This window comes from Grus americana, chromosome 1 (genome assembly GCF_028858705.1).
Source record: "Grus americana isolate bGruAme1 chromosome 1, bGruAme1.mat, whole genome shotgun sequence".
NCBI classification, from domain to species: Eukaryota; Metazoa; Chordata; class Aves; order Gruiformes; family Gruidae; genus Grus; species Grus americana.
Genome location: NC_072852.1, coordinates 76,622,313 through 76,627,775, shown reverse-complemented (window position 1 = coordinate 76,627,775; position 5,463 = coordinate 76,622,313). Strand labels below are relative to the sequence as shown.

The following is a 5,463-nucleotide window of genomic DNA, read 5'->3' as shown; positions in this document are numbered from 1 at the left end:
CTCTTTTGTGTGCATTCACCGTAAGATAGAAGACCACGATTCCCACCTAGGAGCAGACCAGCATAACAGGTTCTACAGCTGGACTATTTTCCATTCAAACCCATCTTTTAAAGAGTTATGCTTCTTTGCAACATACTCATGTGGCTATATTTCTTTAATAAGGCACTTGGACAGCAGGGTGCTGATGATGGCATCACTATGATGCTCTGTCAAGCAAGAGTCTCTGTCAAATCTTCAGCTCACTAAGAAAGTGTAGGTTCACTATGAAGCCAGATTAACTGTATTCCAGCTCACGTGCTTGTGCCAGGATGCTCTTCCCTGCCAAATTTTGATGCCACTCAGAAGCAGCACATACCTGCAGCTTGATTTCCTCACCTGTTTCATAGCATTATTAGCTTGGCTTAGTCAAGAAGTTGACAGCAGCTGCCTCACTGAATTTCACCAGATGGGCTGGCAGAGGCTTAAAATCTGGATGCTCATTTATTTTCATTACACAGACTACATCTGTTTATTGTTGGTGAGCTTGATGCAAAGCTAGTTGAATTGTTTGGGAGACTTTGTGTTACCTTCAGTGTGTTTGGATCTAGGCCCATAGGAACATTTGTTCCTTTTTGCTCAAAAGAGTCAGATGCATCAGGCTTTGTTCCCCAAAGTAAAAGCTGAATTGGAAAAAAGTGGTAGCTGGGAAGGAAAAGAAGGGGAATGTTTTCTCTCCCACCAGAGGACATATTTTGAAATAAGGGTAGATTTATAAAGCCTGCTTTGTTGCATGGAAAGGGAGCGAGGATCCTTTCTGGGGGTAGCTATTGAGGACTCCATGGATGAAAAACCTGCTGACAAGAGTTTCAATTATCACTAAAGTGAAAATATACCGTGTATTGCATAAGAGTTGTTTCTAGTTTTGCCAAGATCTGATCCCAAAATGAGAAATAACAGAGCAAGAAAAACTCCTTATGAAAATGACAGGAAAAAAGTGTCTCCTGAAATCTGAGACCTTCAATTAGTCCACATCAGGTCTTCAAGGAGCAGAGAATATCAATGAACAAGGACAACATTTCTTTCTTTTTCTGTGGCTCTGTCTTCTAACTTGTTTTCAAATTGCTTTGGGCCATTTCCAGCCAGCCTGAATTCCACCTAAATGTCTGTGCCTGTAGTGGGTTTAGTGCCTCTGCAGAGCAGTTCAGAAAGCCTGAGGGAAATGCAGAGTGAGACAGACAGCAGGAAACACGAGACAAAGAAAACACTTGGTGGTATTTAAGCCAGCTGAATGTGCCCATTTTCTTCTGTTTGTTTTTTATAATGGTGATATCAGCTGGTGTGTTTAAACATTTATTTCTGTCCTTGTTTTAGGAGATTGGCTGTGTAGAAGAGAATCCTTTTGCTTCTAAGGAACATAAGGTACCAACCATCCAGTGGATACTGTAGGATCCTTCTAGAAGGAAGATCTTGTCCCCATTATCCATGAACCTTCTGGGTTCACATCATATCTCACAAGGAAGTGGAACTTCTTGTGACTACAGTAACAGCAATTCAGAGACTATCATCCATTTGAGCTGCACATTTTAAGTGATAATCAATATTTGTACAGTAACTAGAATCTAAAATAAAACTAGTGCCGACTATACAAAGTTCTAGTTCCCAGTCGGGAGGGGAGTGAGTGTTATGTCTGAGTAACCCTTTTTCGGCTGAGTCTCCGCATCCTACTTTGTGCAGTGCCAGGGTTTGTTGGTATGCTGGCATACTGTGTGGTTGCCTGGCTTTTCAGAAGGGTGATGCTGTTGACTAGTGCAGGTGGGGCATTCTGCCTGGTCTCCCACCAGCTCTTCTCAGGAGGAAAATGATGGAAAGAATGGATGTAAAACACTTTGTTTGTAAGGCCAGTCCAAATCTTCCATTAAAAGTGTTTCCTTTTAGACCATAAGAAAGTTCTGGCAAAGTTACTGTGGAGACCTAAAGGCCTTTACATTTTAGGAAAGCCCTTTTTCAGTCATCAGACAGCAACAGTCACTTTCAGTTCTCTGGGGAATTAGAAACATGGCACCCAGTGATGTCCAGCTATGATATCTCTCCTCCCTGGGGGCTGCAGCCTTTCGGGATACTGCTGGGAATAGGGAAAGAAAGACAAAGAAAAGTGATTTGTCCAATGGGAACAAAACCTGCTTTTTTTTTTTTTTTTTTTTACCCCCTGCTCACATTATACCAGTCCTCTTGGGGTATAATTCCAGAAGCATACTAGCAGGTTAAAACTGTGATCACAGGGCACTGACCTCCAGATGGAGGTATTATATAAAACCCACAAACACCCCTCCCCTTTCACAGAGGAAGCTGTCAAAGCACAGAGCCAAGGGAGCAGGCACAGTTCCATGGGGAAAAGCATTTGGTTTCTACCAAGGCTTTGGGAGGATTTTATCTTGCTCATAGAATAGACCCGGCCATCTTCTGCTTTGTAAAAGGCACTGACTTTGCTGTCATCTTTCAAACTAGCACCCCTTATTGCCCTCCAGGAAAGCGTATTGTGGGGACTGGCAGCTCTCTTCTGTCCCATTTCTTTCTTCCTTGATTCCAGCCCCTGCACTCTCTGCACACTCAGGAGTCCCAAAAGGCATTAGAAACTGAGGTTCATTTCTTTGTTTCTTTAGCTACTTGCACGACCCTTTTCACCACAGCATTTAAATGTCTTTAATGTATTTAATTCCTAATTGCACACTAAAATAGGGAAGTCCTGTTGTCTGCAATTTACAGATAAGTAACTGAGGCGTAGAAGACTTAAGTCCTAGATCCTGGGCTGCATCAAAAGAAGCGTGACCAGCAGGTCAAAGGAGGTGATTCTCCCCCTCTGCTCTCGTGAGACCCCACCTGGAGTACTGCGTCCAGCTCTGGGGGCCCCAGCACAGGAAAGACATGGAGCTGTTGGAGCGAGTCCAGAGAAGGGCCACAAAGACGATCAGAGGGCTGGGGCACCTCTCCTGCGGAGACAGGCTGAGAGAGTTGGGGTTGTTCAGCCTGGAGAAGAGAAGGCTCCAGGGAGACCTTCTAGCAGCCTTCCAGTACCTAAAGGGGGCCTACAAGAAAGCTGGAGAGGCACTGTCTACAAGGGCATGGAGTGATAGGACAAGGGGTAATGGTTTTAAACTAAAAGAAGGTGCATTTAGACTAGATATAAGGAAGAAATTTTGTACAATGAGGGTGGTGAAACACTGGAACAGCTTGCCCAGGGGGGTGGTAGATGCCTCATCCCTGGAAGCATCCAAGGTCAGGTTGAACGGGGCTCTGGGCAACCTGATCTAGTTGAAGATGTCCCTGCTCATTGCAGGGGGGTTGGACTAGATGGCCTTTAAAGGTCCCTTCCAACCCAAATTATTCTATGATTCTATGATCAGCAATGGCATTTAATGCATGTATCTGTTTGTGGAGCTAGTCTTAAGTGACCTTTGTAAGGGCACACAGCAAGTATGTGCAAGAAATGGGAACCTAGCCAACATTTTCCAGGAATTAAACCACTGCCTATGCTAGTGCTTTCTCTCCATCCCTAGCTCCATCTCAACAGGATCAATTATCAACCTATGCCATCCTGCCCTGTGTCCTTGGGTTTTACTGTTACCTCTAACCTTTGTTTATAACAGTACTTGCAAAGGGTCAAGAATGAACTCAATTTCTGCCCCAAAGTATTCACAAATTCCTGTATTTCATCAAAAGAAACAACACGGAATATGATTGCCTTACTTTGCCACTTTGCCAAATGCAACAGCTCACCATATAGTATTCTGGACTTATGGAAACTAGTACCCAAATGCACAAGTAAATTAACCCGGGGGGGGGGGAAGCTTTTGAGGATGTAGGAGATCACTTCTCCCATTTTCTTTTTTTTTTTTTGTAAGATGGAATCTCCAAGCTTTTCAGGCTGTCACATTTTAATTTTTCAAGCCTTGAATAACTTGCAGAAGTTTGTATTCTGTTGAAAGAGCAGGTTTTTCCTGGTTTTATGGTTGTAAACACACCATGACCTTTAGACAGAAATAATATTACAACATATAATTATGTGGAAGTGAAAAAAAAAAATGAAAAGCTTTGCCGCTTCACAGATAATTTGCTGTTGCATTTATGTTTCCCAGCCTTGTAAAGAGCCTTTGTGAGTTGTTTTTTTGCCTAATGCTCCCACAGTAGCTCTCCCTTGAGTTTCTCATCTATCACCTAAAGCATTCTAGATAAGGTTTATTCCATACACCTGACTTTTCAAGCATCTGTTGGTTGCTGTGCATACAAACCTGTGAATGAATGTGGCAACTACAACACATTCAGATGCAGCCACATAAGCACCTTATTTTATTCTGTTTTCTATATGAACACAGGGTCATTTCTATCTTGTGCATCCTCCGTAGCTTAGGGGTAGAATGGTACTTTTAGTGTATTTTTTCCAATGAATATTTATCTACACAATATCCTTTAGCAGTCTTAGAAACTCCAAAAATTGGAATGCACCTACATAGATCCTTGTCTTAAAAATAACCCTCTCTCTTTTGAATGAGGTAAGAAAATATATGCATTCACTGACCAGACTATGACTGTTTTGTAGGCAGGGAAATGCAGTTGTTTGTTTGCTGTTCAGACACATTTCAGAGCATGTCTATAAATTCTCCTTCAGTCCCCACAGTCCAGTGTATGATAGGCTTTTTGCTTACTTTCTTCTGGAGCATCTAGCTGTAGTGATTTGAGGTGAGGACACCCGTCAGTTCAATGGAGCAAGGGGTACTTGTCTGAGAGAGACCTGAATCCCTGCTCAGATTCCAGAGTGATGGAAACATGCTGAGAATTTCTGTGAAGCAACATCACCATGAGCCCAGCCTCACTACAGTTCTGATTTTTCTCCTTTTCATTATATTTTAAATAAAAAAATTAAAGCAGAAGGAGACAGGGGACTCTTCACCTCATAAACAGGTCTCTAAGTGATATCTCTATTTTAAAAAACTATTTCTGGAAGAAGTGTGTGCTGTTAACTTCCATTAGTCACACCATACCCCCTAACATTTCTGTAGGGCATTGTAAATCAATAGAGCATAAAACAAGGTGGTTGTCCAGTGAGAAAGCTCATTTCCCTTTGATCTTCACCAGTATTTCAACTGTAGACCTCCGAGGAGCTCTTGTTTGGAGATGAGATTGCACAGGTGAGCACTATCTGAAAGGGAGAAAAAAAGGAGACATTGTATTAGTTATCAAAACATGAGACTAGCTTAGTTTCATCCTGTAATCTCTGCTGACTCACTTTGACCTTGAACAAGGCCTCTTTGTGTTTTCCTGACCCTAAGAAGGGGGTAACAGTATTTTCTGCTTCCTGGAAAATGATGTGAACATAGCTCAACGTTTCTAATGCACTCGTATGGAAGATACGATGGGGACACGAAGTTCTTTTTCCATGTAGGACAACCAGGAAGAGTCATAACCACAATGTCTGTAGTATTGCAAGCT

General features: G+C 42.4%; 1 long non-coding RNA gene across 1 annotated transcript; it reads right to left on the bottom strand.

Moving 5' to 3' along the window:
• Positions 1–1,995: 1,995 nt before the first annotated feature.
• On the bottom strand, positions 1,996–5,169 carry LOC129197390 (uncharacterized). Its single transcript, XR_008574304.1, has 2 exons — positions 4,553–5,169; positions 1,996–2,098 (listed from the first exon to the last, which is right to left on the bottom strand). It is a non-coding gene; the product is annotated as an uncharacterized LOC129197390 (long non-coding RNA).
• Between the last annotated feature and the right edge of the window lie 294 nt (positions 5,170–5,463).